Genomic DNA, 16,151 nt, shown 5'->3' on the forward strand with positions numbered 1-16,151 from the left:
TAATTCACCACTCCCCATGGGCCGGCAGGTGTTTGGCCATCCCCAGGAAAGCAGGGCTCCATCATGTGTAGCAGTTACTTGGGAAGACAAAACACTGTAGCTCTGAACGTTCCCCCCTTCCTCCTCCTCCTGCCAGCTTTATATGCTGAGCTTGGTATGGTTTGGAATATCCCTTTGGTCAGGTGGAATCAGCTGTCCCAGCTGTGTCCCCTCCCAACTGCTTGTGCCCCCCCAGCCTGTGCACTGGTGGGGTGTGGTGAGGAGCAGAAAAGACCTTGGCTCTGTGCAAACATTGCTCAGCAGTTACTAAAACATCCTTATATTTTCAACACTGTTTCCAGCACAAATCCAAAACAGCCCCCTGCTAGCTACTATGAAGAAAATTTACTCCAGCCAGAACCAGCACACTTGAAGATTAACAGGTCATCTCTGTACTGCAAGGCAGCAGCTACGCTTTACAGTAGGAAACCTATTCCTAAAACTTTGTGGCAATGTGGGCTGCTGTAGTGAGGAGACTGTCCATCTGTAGCGTACCTAAGGGCTACACCAGCATGTGTAGTTTACATAAGGGTCTTTATATATAATAAACTACAGCCCTTCAGCATGTCCTGCAGAGTCGATTTACTGCTATCTTGCACCTAGTTCTTGCTGCTTGTGTCTAGCTAGGACTGCTTCAAGGCCATCTGTGTTACGTAGGATGGAACAAGGACGTCTACAGTCACCCGGTTGGAGTTTGGATCTTAAATTCTCTATCATCCTAGATTTCAAAAGCTTTTCTGTCTGGAAAGCTGCCTGTACCTCCTTACAGGTCTAGGTCAAACTATAACTTACCCCTCACTGAGGAGAATTTTTGGCTTAGGTGAACAAGGTGGGAATTGCCGGCAGATTCAGGACAACTGCATGAGTGGGACTGCATTTCAGGTCTGTGGGTGAAGAGCTGTCACTCTCCCAACTGCATCAGTACACCTCTTGTCAAGAGAGCAACTACCCTCTATGGAGCCTTGCTGCCTCCAATTCTGGTCACCTGGTGGACAATTACTTTAGAATGGATAAATGTGATGTCTGAATCCATGTTAATGGGTGGTTTGTATTGTGGTGGTGCAAAAGCTTACTATATGGTGTCTTGACTAGAGTTCTCGGGCTAAGCAGAAAATAAATCGCTTCCTTGCCTCCACTTACCTACCTGCCTTACCTTGTTAGGGGCCAGTACCTACATATACAATGGGCAGTGCTGAATACGTGGTATCTGCCTGAGGTTGTCTTTCTCAAGGTGATAATTGTAAGCATTACCAGGGAGTGTGCATGCATTGTCACAGTACATATCTATCTTGTGCTGTTCTGTGTCATGTAACCCTGTCTGATTTACACAGTGGTTTCAGTCAGGTGCTGAGATTTGGCAGCCTAGAGATCTAGTGTGGCAGTGTAATAGTAATCTTACGAACTAGGCTTATTCCTGGTGCCAGCAGTATTGTGGCAGTCTTTTGTGCTGCAAAACCTGAATATGGACCCAAGAAATCCTTCTGGCAGCAAGGAATGCAGTAGGTTACTTTTTTATAACCCCATGTAGGTTTAGTTAGAATGCCTAGATGTAAGGCAGGTCTGAAATGGCACGTATAAATGTACAATGCGAGAGCTAGCACTGCTGTCCACATTAAATGTTTATCGGTGTGCCAGTCTGCCAGCTACAATGCCATTTTCCAGGTCCCTCAGGCTTCTTCCCTCTCTTGTGACCTAGCTTTTCCGCTACTCCCCAGCCTCATGAACATCTATCTTCTTTCCAGTACCTGAAAGATTGCTTTCTAGTCGTGTTAGTCCCTGATGTCATACGTGGTCTGTCATGCATCCTCTACCCAGCTGCTGTCTTTGCTACTTCAGTGCGTGGATATACGCTAGAATAGAAAAAAGAAAATAGGGAAAGGTGGCAGAAGCAGCAAGTGCTTACGTTTACTAATCCTTTTTTAATGGTTGAAAAGTAAAGTGGTCTAATAAGGCAACAAAGTGCAAGGCCAGTAGTGATGCTGATCAAAACCCAAATGAAATGATCAGTGCAAGGCCTAGTGGGAGCAGAGGTCCTTAAGCGTTTATGTAATGTGTTCTCCCCTCCCTTTCCCAGCCTCGTACTACCTACGGCCCTGCTGTTGTAACAACATAGTGGTGGAGTGCTTAGAATATCACACGGCTTCTGACAGCCCCCAGCAGCCACCACATGAGCTGCAGCAAGCTGAAGTTGAATCTGGAGGCAGCACACAAATGGTTCAGGTGCCATTAGGATCTTCTGCTTCTGAAAGTCCTAATGCAGGTGGCTCAGCTGGCCATGATGGCCGTGTGAAAGCCTGGCCAGATGGCTGCGGTCAGCTTATGCCAAGACTGGGCTTGGCATTTTCCCAGAAAATCCTTTATGGTAATTCTGAGGTCTTTATGGTACCCTCCACAGGCTGCTATTGACTGGGGTGGCAGGAGCTGCGGAGCAGCGGGGCCCACCTTCAGAAGAACCAGCGCAGGCAGAGAGTGAACCACTGGAACTGTCCCTAATGATAGCTGCAGATGGCATAGCGATCGATGGGACAGTCCATGTGGAACATTTAATGTTACAAAGCAATCCAGAATGTTGTTATTCACAGTCCAACATATTTAATACTGTCAATCATGAAGTACCATATCTACTAGCAAAAAAGTAGGCTACATCCGCAGGATGTGTTGTATAGAGACCTAAAAGTAGTTTGAGGTAACAGATGGCAACTCTCGGTCTGTTATATAAAATTATTTGTAAACGTCAGGAAAAAAAATAAAAATAGAATTAATTCACTCAAAAATTCCTACTGGTTTAAAGAACATATTGAGATTATATCTGATGGATAATAGGAGTGTTTCACAGGAAAATGATTGCAGTGGACCTGGTGTTTTGAAAATTAAGCCTAAATGGGAGAAAAAGAGGGCTTCTCTTCTCTTCATCTCTTTTGGAATTTATTATTTGAGTAAAAGATGTGCAGCTTTTACCTGCAAAGTTGACACCGTTGTGGGTCACTGCACCTACAGACTTGTGGGTTCAGTCATGATGCACCAAAATCCCGAAGTTGTCAGACTAAGCCAGAGCAGCAAGGACTGAGGTGATCTTACTGTCTTTACTGACTCTGATCTTGTCCCAACCATTACCTGAAATACCAAGACTTGGCTACTTTCGATTGTCCCTTTGTGCTTCGGTTTCTCCCTCTTTCTTTTCTAGTCCTTCTGATTTTTGCCTTTATGCTAATCAAGTCTTGTTTAATTAGTCAGAAGCTTGTCTTCTGCAATCTTGTGACCAGGTAAAAAGCAGTGTCTTTCATGTGGTAATAGTTTTGGCAGAGCCTGAAGTGACTGAAAGATGATACATCTTTTCATTAATAGTAACTGGTGTGGAAGAGTCTAGCAAGACCAAATGGCATTTTCTTATTTGTTTAGTGTTTAGAATTTTTTTTCTCCCTTTTTCTCTTGTTATATTTGTACCTCCCTCAGCTTCGGGACGTGAATCTCTAGGCTATTTCAATTTGTTTTCCCATCCGCAAAAACACCATTAACACTGTTATCAACATTTTGTTTTGTCAGGACTGTCAAAACAGGAGTGTTTTTTCTATTCTGTATTTTAGTATATCTAATACAATGGGAAAAGGGATACAACTGAAGATTTAGGTTACCTTTCGAATGATTTAACTGGGTAGGCTTTGCCACTGCCTCCCCCACAGTCTTTTTAAAGGGCTTGCACGTTTCTAGTATGGTTGCCTGGAACAGAATTAAGCAGGGTGAGATTGCTGGGCTCGTATCCCTGACATTCCATACAGTACCACACAGCATCATGTTAACCACTGTGTACTGATTTTGGCAGTATACTTGGGCCAAGGCAGTCAACACAGAGACTTTACCTCACTAAACAAAGACTGAGAAAAGGGGCTGGTGTCATTTTAGCCCCCTTGAAGTGGACATCTGCTACAGAGCTTCAGTATACAGAAAGAAAGCTATTAAGCTGAACAAAGTGATCTTCCCATCATATAGCACTTGATTATTGTATATTGGTGGACTGATCATCTTAATTCAGAAAGAAAATGGGACTATTGGAGAGAATTCAAAGAATGAAGTGTTTGGGGGAAAAGTCTCAAGATGCAAGCCATATACGTATGCAGCAGATCAAAGAAAAGGATGGAAGGTAACATAGCATTTATATATGGCAAAGTAAACGGATTTGTGGGGAGCTTTTAATAATATATAGAGGCACAGAAGATGCGGCTGTATCTTATGCCATTAATTTCTACGGTGTGAGTGCTAGGAGTGATTCAACTGTGATTTGAACAACTGACTGGGAAAAGTGGTAGAACGGAAACATGGTATAGGTATTACAACTACCTCTTTAAAAAACACACACTGGTCCATGTTTGATGTTAGAGATTTGAAAAAAATTATGGCTATTGTATAGAGCAAGTGATGACAGTACTGCTAGGCCAAAATGGTACCTGGGAATGGCTGTCTCCAGCATTGAACTCCATGGCTACTCAATAGCTAAGCTTTTGCAGTGATTTCAAAGCAGGATTCAAAGCCTGGTCATCAAAACAGGCAGGCTCTTCTACTTGGTTCTGTGGGCCCTGGACCTCTCTTTCCTAGCAGTCAGTAATCCTGCCACCCTTACTGTACTTAAATTCCTTCGCTCCATTGAGTCCAAGAGGACAATAACCATGGTAATGGTCCTTCTCTTCTTTCTGTAGTGCAAAAATCTGCAGAATGCCTATGGCTATTAACTGAAAACTCAAAAGTCAGCGATTTCCTTCCTCTTCTCCTAGTCAGGAAAAATAAAATCATTAACAATGCACTGTTGCATATTGTACACCACTTTTCACTACGAAATACAGTTATTGTGTGCCTGTCACCAGTGTTTCCTTAGCTTCATATCCTGCTGCATTTGCTGTTCCTAGAAATCGTGCTGAACTTGCGTTCCTCATTATGGTTCACAAGGCACGTGTCCACCTCTAGCTTAGGGACATTCTTTTGGCCTTTGGAATAAGTTGTTTCATTCTGCAGCAACAGTGAGTCATCTGTAGTATCGTCCTTTCTGCTGGATGTAGCTCTGCTGATGGTTACCGAAACATAGCTGCCAGGGATGTCAGTCATAGAATGTGCCCAGAACTGTCCGACCACCAAATGCACTTCTGAGTCGTGTCCTCCTTCCCTGCATCTGGGCAGCCTTCTGCCTTCCCACTGGCAATGGCACCCACCCGTAACTTTGTCTGCAGAAGTCTGGGGGCCTTTGGTCTGCTTTCCTTCTAGCTGTAGCAACATCTACCCACCCTAACCTGTACAGATGTAAGTATTTTCTTCCTTCCTTGAGCAGCTACTGAACTCATTTTCCTCGGCCTGTCACCAAAAGCCAGGCTTTGCCCATACTGATAGGGTGGTAGTGAGTGAAACCTACTGCCCCACGTGCTGTGGTGGCCTGGGAAGGGTGAGGAGCAGTGGCTGAGGCTGAGAGACATCCCTCCCGTGCATTTTTACATAGCCCTGCAGCATTTTTTGCCTGGTTTTGTATGTTGGAGTGTGAACAGACGCAGGAGGTGCTTTGCTGCCATCTTAAAGGAGAAGGGCTACTCGGAAAAACTCTGCAAGCCACGGTCTTTGCACCACTGATTGTACTGTAGGTAGAGTGGGGGTTTTTGGTGTGGTGGTGGTGTTGGGGGTTTGGGTTTTGTTTGTTTTTTAAGCAGTCAGTGGCAAATACCTAGTGTAAATACTTGTTGGTGTTAAAATTTAAAAACTTATTTCTTACAAATGGAGAGTTTCTATGCTATGAGAAAAGCTTGCTCGCTTGACAGTGGGACTGTGTTTGCAAGTGGATTACTATCATTTTGGTGTTATGTCATGGCTGTGACAGAATGCTTCCTTTGCTATCATCATTGGCTTTGGTTGTGAATAGCACATTGCTTCTCTTTGGGTGCTTGTTCAGCTACTGCTGCTGCAAAGGGTTTTGCTTATTTTTTAAACTTTGGTTTGAAAAAAAACTACTGACAGGAACAACAAAAAACCCAACCAAAACCAAGATCTCTGCACCACAAAAGTTAGTCTTCTCAAACACTTCCCCCCTCCCCCCCTCTTTAATGCCAGGAGATACTTTTTTTTTTTTCAAATTACTGAAAACATTAGAAGTATTCTTAATTCAACAGTGTATATTCCATGTAATTCTTTTTTGGCTATAGAAAGTAACTGGGGAATTGCTGGACCCACTGCTGGTATGGTCAGTATCCCTTTCAAGTAACGCAGATCATATGCTCTGTTTACAGAAGCATCTGAGCTGCTGCTACAGCAAAAAACTTATCACTTAACCTGGGCCATCAGATCAGTCTACATTATGGTCTGCTGCTCACAAAAAAAAAAAAAAAAATATCAGAAAAGCTGTGATAAAGACTAATTTCCTTAGATTCCTTATTCCTTTTTACATGGATGATACAGTTATTTTTAAGCATCTGTGTTTGTGCCAACAGTTTTTTCTCTTAAGCGAGTGCTGAGAAACTGCTTTTCCTCTCCAAGGACACTCCTCTGTGGGCTACTGCAGCATAACCAGCTAAACTTCATCTGCCTTGTTCAACGCTTGAAAGGAGCCATTTACAGAATTTTCCAGGAAACACAGGCTGAGATTTTTCAGTTGCCCCAGGTGGACTTGGGGAACTAGTGACAGAACTAGGACTCAAACACAACGGTACGCAGGTGGGTCTGGTGGTTTGGAAGGAGCCTGAAGCTATTCTGAAGAATGACTAACCTTTTCTATTGAACCTGTAAGCACTTTTTTGAGGAGTCTGCAGCCACCTGCTGCGGTACTGTCACTTAAACCACAGCCTGGTGCAATTGCTGTACTGTTAGGCAGTGCTCTGAAACAATCCTGATATTGAACCTGACCCGGAACATGGTTTCTTGTTTGTAGTTGGGGGGCGTTGCTGTGTGATACAAGTTGTTTAGCTGCCTTTGTATTTCTAGGAAGTGCCTGGGAAGCCCTAGTTGTCTTAAAACCTACAGGAAAAAGATAAAGGAGCAAACAGACTGTCTCGCTGTCATACCTGAGGTTATCAGAAATGCCTGTGCTTGTTAACCACAAAAACAAGGAACTGCTTGAAAAGCAAGACATGTGATTATGTTTTCTCCCCCTCTCACCTCCCTCTTTTTATCCAATGTAACCTGAGTTTGGCGGGCTGCTGGATGGGTTGGAAATCCTTGCATTTAGGTTGATACTTGGATACTGGAAAGAAATCGGAGTTCTTACACTGTTTGACTTGATAGTGAATGAATACTGCGTCATGTAAGAACATGCTATTTCATATCAAGAAGCATGTAAATAAGTCAGTCTTTAATGCAGAAATGTAAGATGAAAAGTATGATCATTTTTTCCAGCAATATTTCCACTTCTTTATTGAGTGTCCCTTTTGGCTGTTTTTTTTTTTTTTCTTTTCGTATTTACAAAGTAACTTCCATTCTCCTTCAAGTGATTTTGCAGTTTGAAAAAAGGACGGATCTTTACATGTATGTGGAAAATAATTTTCTTAAAATGAACACATCTATTCAGGCACTTTTTTACAACTTTGCCTGAGATATATTATTTTCCTTTTTTATTATTATTATTTTGACCATTCCCAAGTGACCTTTTTCATTAGCTTTTTTGAAAAATGCACTGTACTAGAGAGAATCCTAGGACTGTGACTGAAATCAGACCAGTTTCAAACGTAAACTAATGACCTCATTTGTCTTGCATAAAATACATGTTTTTTATTTTTGTTGGAACAGTATTACCTTACTATGTAATGAATGTAAAATATATCTCCTGATTCCATGTTCCTATAACTTAACCCTTTCTTCGTTTTCTGAGTTTGGTTAACTTCTTCGTGTCAGGACTACTTCAAATTCTCACAAAGCTTTTGTTTATTTCAGGTGACTTCTTTATTTATCAACATGATATTCAATTTATAGTGACTAGACTTTTGCTCTTCTCCATTTCAAGTGATGCTGGTTAGAATCTTTTCTCCCTGCACTGGCCCACAACTCTAATAAATACACAGAGAAGTGTGTTGCAGGAATGGATTCTAGTAGAACACATTTCTAAATTTTCTTCTAGTTAATACTAACACCAGTGCATTTCTTCTCTACATTAGGTTTATTTCCCCATCAAAGAAAGCAGGTTTAATTAGTTGCACTTGAGCTCTGATTATCAAGTTGACTACTACTTAATTATTGTCCTACTGGTGCTTGAAATTCCGGCAGTAAGCTTAGTATTTGATGAGAAATACTAAACTGTAAGCTCTTACACACACATTTTGAAATAGTTTACGTACTTGCCATTTCCCAAGCTCTCTCACCTCATCTAACCAGTTCATGTAGATGTGAGGGTGGATAATTCCAGTTAAACATTGCTATTTCCTTCTCTATAAGCAGAGATCTATTCTAAGAGAAACTCTAGCTACAGCTTGTGACAACAACACAGGTTTAGATAGAGTCTTGAAGACAACAGCAAGATGGAAGTGAAGGAGAAGATAAGATGGGTGACTTTTTGTAGGTATTTACCAAAAGAGAACACTTGGGGAAAAAAGGCAAGCAAATAGTGCAAGTGACCTTTTGAATAACTGATGTACAATTCAGATTTACAAGACTGGCTAGCGAAGGAAAAATAAAGTTGCAGATCAAGTTTCATTAACTGAAGGAGCGAAAAGGGAGAAAGGAGAAAACAGAGTAGCAGACGAGCAGCGAAGAGAAGGCAGGATCAGCAAAAAAGAGGAAAAAATTCTGAAGGTAGTATCTGGTGCTCAAGGAACAGTGAACATGATAAATGGACTGTGAAAAAGAACAGGTGACAGAATGGTCTGCAGACAGAAGAAAGAAAACATGGGGAAGCTAAGGAAGATGTGGTTAGCATTAGAAAGAGGACCTGCCTGTAACTGGTACTCCCTTCTGAAGAAAAATGGGTAGGCTGACATGCGAATGGATCCAGAAGTACATTTGCTAAGATAAAAATTATAGATTTAGATCTGAAAACTATAATGATCCAGTGAACAGAAATGTACAGATTTCCTAGAAACTTCAGTGGAATTTTCCCATTCCCTGAAGAAGGAAGGGCAAAGGTGTGATGATCAACAGATGACTCAAGAATTGGTGCTGAGATTGATGGATTACTGAGAACAGTACAGAAAGAGAACATTTCATAATGGGTATGCTAGTATTATGGATACTTTCTGAGATTCAATTTAGACCCATGCAGGGGGCAATTAAGATGTATTTTATACAGCCCATGCCTACATGAACAGAAAGAAGGAGGAAGGGCGCAGGATATGAAGGCTCATCACAAAGCATGGCATGGAGAAAGACAGACATAGTGCTGGCAGAGTAACAATCAGCCTAGACAAACTTCTGGGATCAGGAAACAAAAACAGAAGACAATTTTTAAGAAAGCACTTTGTAAACTCATGAGAGGGTTTATGCGAGACACTTGCAAAAGCAGGCAGGAATAAAATCTATGTTTTCAAGATCCCCTTCCTATTGTATGCTCTTAAACATCTATCTAGATGGTCTCTGACTTTCTCTTGATCCTGTCTTAAGACAGCTTCTTTTTGTTAACCATGTTTTGTAGTGTCAAGCCGCTGTTACACATGGCAGCCGAGCAGTTTTTAAGCATTTCAGCTTTCCCCATGCCTCTTGAAACAGAGAGGTAAAACAAATCACAATCACGTGCTCTTTTGTTGTTCTTTCTTTCTCAAAGCTCGTTCTGCTTTATAGGGTAATTCCACTTGCTTTTTTTACCAATTACTCTGCTATGGCTGAACACTTTTCACCTGACTTTCTAAGAAAACGAGGTTTACGTGATTGTGCATCTGCTAGTCTTTCCTTATGACCCCTGAATCCATTGGCCTATTTTGTCCAAATTTGACCAACAGGATGAAAAATCAGAAAGACTAAGTTTCTGAAAAAATGATGCCTTTATCTAGACAGCTGGATAAAGGAGAGACCCTGATAGTGGCAAGGCTGTAAGAGCTCACTCTTACCAGTTACCTTGAAATCCACATGAGAAGTCATCCTACAGGCACAAATCCAGAGGAAACCAGGCTTGACCAGGTGGTGGCATTAGTAGGACTTTAGCCTGGGAGAACCCAATGCCTGGCTTAACTGTTGCTGTAATGCTAGTGTAGACATCGTGCAGTGGTGGGACATCTAATGAAAATGGCTAGCATAAATGAAGTCTTTGTGACTGGGCTTTTGAGTGTCTGTTACCTTCTTCGGCTGTTCTATGGTTTCTGTCCCTATTGTCCCCCCCGATTCTGGTGGTTTTCATCTCCTGGTTTAAAAAATGTTGCCACTATAACAATACTCTTTCTTTTATGTTCTTCTGTCTCCTGGCAAATGGTGGTCTCACTGTTCTGTAGTTTGCAGATTTAGTTGGTCTGACGGGAGAAAACATGATGAAGACACAAAAAACAATGTAAGAAAAACATGTGAAACTAAATTGCTGTGATATCTCATTGCTAAACTAATGGGATGCATACATGAATCATTCTCCATCCCAGTTGTAAAGGACTACTGCTCATCCCCACCTAAGAAGGTATCTGCAGAAAGCATGCTAAAAACGAGCCTAGGGTTTCTCAGCAACAGTGAATGATCAACATGTATCCAAACAGTATTTAAAAACAGTATGTCAAAATTCTGCCGTTAGCAGAAATGAGAAGATGGTGAGAACAAGAATGGTGGTTCTTTCATGAAGCGTAATCTTCAGGAACATCAGGTAATTATGTTGAAGTTACGGCTTTGGGAATGTTATTCTTCTGAGTAATTTCTTGAAAACCTGTGTGTCTACCTTTGCCTGTCAATACAGATGATGGAAGGTGGCCTAATGCTAGCCACCAGAAATGACTGTGAATGCAATGATGGAATGGATAACGATGTTACAGGTGGAGCATGTTTCCATTACAGACTGAAATTCAAGTTAAATAGCTCTGATTATATTTACCACTGATGATAATGAGCAATTAGTTCTTTTCCATAGGAAGGACACTGAAAGCAGAAAATACAGTATTCAGCATTTTTCTGTTACACGGATGCATTCCACGTAAACAATCTATTTCCTTCTTCCCATCTAAAAGACTGCTTTTATGCATAACTCACACATATATTCTGTAACACTTTTATACCTGTAGGTAATAGCTATAATCCAGCAGAGAGCTCTTTGCACATGAAGTGGAGTCAGCACCTTCATCCTAAAGGTAAACAAGATTGATCACACGTATTTGATCTCACAAACCCTCACTTTGATAAGCCCCAGCCAGTTGTGTACTGCTTTCCATCTGTTGCAACATGATGCATTTGCACACTAGCAACTGATGACATATAAACACTCTCTCCAGCAAAACTCCCAGTGACCCCTCCTCTCACAGATCTATTGACAGCATCACTCAATGTTGAACAAAATTCCCAGTGACTCGGTGATGCATTCTGTGAAGCAAAATTCAGCTTTGCAAATGATTTTCCTTATCGTGGTCCTACAGCTTCAAGATTCAGCGTGGAGGCTTTCTTTTACCTCTGCACACCGAATCAGGCTGGGTAGGTTATTGGAACCGATCCTTTCTCCAGGAGAATTGAAGCACCGTTAAATCTTCTGCAAAGGTAAAAAACAAAACCCACCCCTATCTTAATTCAGTTCCATAAGCTTCATTCTAGCAATTTTCCTAGCATTGAAATGAATATGAGCACAGCGTTCATTTCAGCTGCGGGAGTTAGCTCTAGAGCTTCGTATGCAGAGCAGCGTATCTCCAGTCTGCGGTAACAGGCAGATTTGTTTTGAGTTTGTGTTCCTCTCCTGCCTGTGCCGTGTCCCCTGTGGTGGTGGCTGGTCTCCTGTGGTGGCATTTGCCTGTGCATCTGCCCGTGCCACCACAGCGGTGGGTGGGCTTGTGCCACATCTCGTGTTCCCGCAGCGGTGGGTGTCCCTGAGTGCACACTGACCTTACTCCAAATGCTTCCTCGTGCCTGCAATCCTTGCTGCCTCGGTGAATGCAGTACTTTAGGCTTGTGATTTTAACTCTCACATCGTTTTATGAGTTTCTGTGGATGTGATATTTTGCTGTAAGATCTGTAGCATTTTGACTAGAGGGTTGCGGAGGGGTGCTCACAAAGCCAGTTCTATTTCTGCTGTCCGCTCCTCGGGAAGAACTGGACTTTTCCTGGTCACACCATGTAATTTGATAGGACCAGGGGTAACGGTTTTAAACTAAAAGAGGGTAGATGTAGATAAGTTGTCAGGAAGACATTATTGACTGTGAGGCTGGTGAGACACTGGAACAGGTTGCCCAGAGAAGCTGTGGATGCCCCATCCCTGGAAGTGTTCAAGGCCAGGTTGGATGGGGCTGTGAGTGACCTGGTCTAGTGGAAGGTGGCCCTGCCCATGGCAGGGGTTGGAACTAGTTGGTTGTTAAGGTCCCTCCCAGCCCAAACTATTCTATGATTCTATGATAATTTGAGTCCAGCAAACCCCCAAGCAGTGTCCTTTCTTAAGCCATGGGTATATTAAGAGACTTGCAACACCATGTTTTGTTGTGGTTTATATGCAACTGTCTAGAAGTGGCTTTATTTGCAGCCTTAGGCTGATTTCCTTCTAGTGTTTTCCAAGAGAAGTCTGCTTCTGGTCTCTGTTGTTGGGAGCCCGCACACCATAAGCAGGACTGGGAGGGTTGTGGATTGATCCAGAGCTGGGAAGGTCAAGCAACACCAGAGGAAGGGGTGGTCTCTTTCCTTGTTTGAATGGTAAATGTGCTGGCACTTCAGCATATTGTCTGCAGATTCCTCTTGCACCTTTCGTGCAAATGGTTATTAGAAGTTCAAAGAAAAGGAGGAGGAAGATGTGTAAAGGATCACGTCAGCAGGCTCGTCAGTTATTAGAATTTTTTCAAAGATTTGGTCATCTCAAATGGTTTCTCTGGCTCTTGCTAAAGCAAGAATATTGTGAACTTAGTAACTGAAGCTGGTTTGGGTTTTTGATGGGTTTTTTGGTGTTTTTTTTTCTTTTAATAGAAGCCAAATGAGATTCTATATATTCTGGTCCTGAACTGCATGTGCTTCAGCAGTAAAGTCACAGCACAGTTTAGACCCTGAGATGCCATTTAAGCCATCCTTAGGAATATTAAACGTGAGCTCTGAGATGAACAGTATTCCAGGATATCATGTGGAATATAGCCCGTAAAAGAGAATGTCTTTTAAGTTGTTGTTTCTGTGATGATAAATGAAAAATACTTGTGCTTTTAAACTAACCTGTAAGTCTCATGTACATCTACGTGTGCCATAGTGTCAAGTGTTAGAATGAAGTCAGTGGTAAATTAAGGCATTTTAAAAAAAAAAAGTGATCCATTTGCTAAAAAGCAGTCATTCCTTTAGAAGTGTTTGTGACATCTATGCTGTTGAAGATGCTTATCTGTCATTTTCCAGAATTAGATCTGAAGCCATCCAGAATGGGCTTCTTTAAGTGGGAAGAAATACCTAGTGTTATTTTGGGAGGAACAAAGATTTGTTAGTAGGCAGGTCAGTACTCTGAAGATTTTTTTGCTTAGGAGACTGTTGTCATGGGTTAAAGAGTGTGTAGAAACATTTTAGTGTGCTATTCACCTTATTAATTTTTTTGCCCATAAATTTGAATTTAAGCAAAGTAATACTGCGTATAATTTATTGAATTCTCCTGTCTCTATAGTGTGCTATAGGGAACAACGTAAGATTGATGGCAACATAGGATGATGGCAAGATGATGTACAGGCTGACATATAGCTTTCTGTATTTTTCAGGCCCATAACGTGGGCTTCAGCTTTGTTTTATTTGTGTGGGGCTTTGGGGTTGTTTTTATAGTTACCATCAGTCCCTCAAAACTTTTAGTGAGATAGATTGCTGTTTATGCATTTTCTCCTTTACGCTCTTGACAACATGTATGAGATTTTGCAGGGACTTTTCTACATATTTCATAATCTATTCTATTGTCTCAGTCTTTTTATTTTTTTAAATAACTTATTATTTCATATTTCGGAGGGTTGAAATATTGTTTTCTGCTTTTTTCCCCTGTTGTACGGAGATTAAGTGGACTACTTTCGTTTCAGGTCAGATAGCATTTCATCAGGATAGCAAAATGACTGTAAGCATTCATCCCCCCTGGATGCAATCCTAGCCTGCAGCATGTCTGTCTCCCACCTTGAAAAGTGGCAAGACAATTACTGAGATCCTTGTAGATGGGCTTCAAAGCTGGGCATAATCCAGCAGTGAATGAAATGCAGAACCATCCAAATCAGTGACATTTAACCCAACCATACATCAGTCCAGGTGGCAAGATAAATTGGCACTCGACTGCTCCCAGCCCGTTTTCCTGGTTAGTGCTCTAAATACAAGGAAGAGTTTTGGCACCTCCTGTGTGATTTCTGCACATGTGTATACGCTTGTGCAGACACACTTTTTTCTGTATTCAAATTTTCTGGTGTAGGTAAACTATTACAGCATCTGTATGTCATTTCACGCTCCTCTTAAAAACAATTACTCTTTGAGAGAGAGAGCAAGAGCGCTCACCTTTCCCTTTCATCCTTTCTCCTCTTATTTGTGTGAAGAAATTGCATCACTCTGTTGTGACATTTCAGTAGTGGATGCTACACTCATTTTAACCAAAAGCATATTCTTCTAAAATAAAACCTAGATCTATTTACTTGTCAACGCTCTGTAACTTCCATAAAGAGGAGCGAATGATAAAGTAAAATATGTGTTTAGGTGTTTCTGAAATCTACCTTTAAAAAAGAGCAAGAGACAGCAATCCCTTATGCCAACCTCTTTTATCTCTTCCAAAGTTATTCTCATTTACTGTAATGCTTAACAATTCCATTTCACAGTGTGCTTTAGATTCCCAACAACAGAAAAAAAAATACTTAAGAAAAAACAACTTGCAAATCCAAGACCAGGCGTCTGTTTGTGTGCAGTTCTAAAAGAAGCCTTACCATTTCTTAACTAATGAGGATCTTTTCCATGTGGAATGAATTCTTAGTACTTAGCAGCATTAGTAATGCTTAAAAAAAAAAAAAAGTATTTAAAATAGTTCAGTTGCCAACTGCCTTTGACTGTCTCAATAAGACACTGAAACAGACCTTCTGCTCTAAATTAATAAGGCCAATCACAGCCACACAAAGCCCAGAATGACCGATCATTCTTCTGGTGTCCTCGCTATCTTTACTGAGGTCAGATAAATCACTTTCAAGCTGTTAAATCAATGATCATAAATTAGGGCTCTGTTTTTACAGCGCCTTGTGGGAAATTCTCATGGTTAAATTAATCTAACAGCTGCAGCAAAGAGCACCTCCCACAAGATCATGTCAAAAGTTCTCCCCCCCCTCCTTTTTTTAAAGGGGAAAAAGGACTGAATTATTTGTTTTTACCTAGTGCACAAAATGGAACCCCTCCGTCTATCCCTGCTAATTCATGTTTCAATTGTACCCAGCTGTTTAAATTGCACTGTGCAGAGATTGCCTTGATCCCCAGGTGCTGGTACTCCATCTGTGCTGCTCTGAGAGACTATTTACAGCAGAGGTTAGGCCAGCGATTGCTGGGATGGAAAACTCATTTCTCAGCCTGGCTTTTATTTACACTCTTATTAAAGATCCTTTCACTCATGTTGGAATGGCAGCTAGTGGCTGCAGTGAGCATTTGGCATGGAGCCAAGCAGCAAAATTACCATGTCGATGAAAGATAGCCTGCTTCCATTTTAACCTTTCACTGTTCCCCCTTTCCATCTACATTTGCATGAAGAAGGATGATCATTGAAAGAGATAGGGGGACAAAGGGATGAGAGAATCCTTGTCAGCTGAGCTTTACAAGGGATAAACCAATGGTTTGTGACCAATTTGGAAAACTCTTTACTGCCTTATTAACTTACTACTCCTTTCCCTTAATTGTTATTACAGTTTATTTTCACAAGAAGCAACAGAGCTGCTCATGCTCTGCTCACGTCCTTCCCCCGTTGCTTCCCTGTCCCTTGTGAACGCGACCCTGGGATATGTCTGCAACGTTGAGGTTTGTACTTCATCCCCGATGCAGGTCACACAGAGCCCCAGCAACACCCTCAAAGCATTTTTTTCCTTTACATATATGCCTCTTAG

This window comes from Falco punctatus (genome assembly GCF_963210335.1).
Source record: "Falco punctatus genome assembly, chromosome: 6".
Lineage (NCBI taxonomy): Eukaryota > Metazoa > Chordata > Aves > Falconiformes > Falconidae > Falco > Falco punctatus.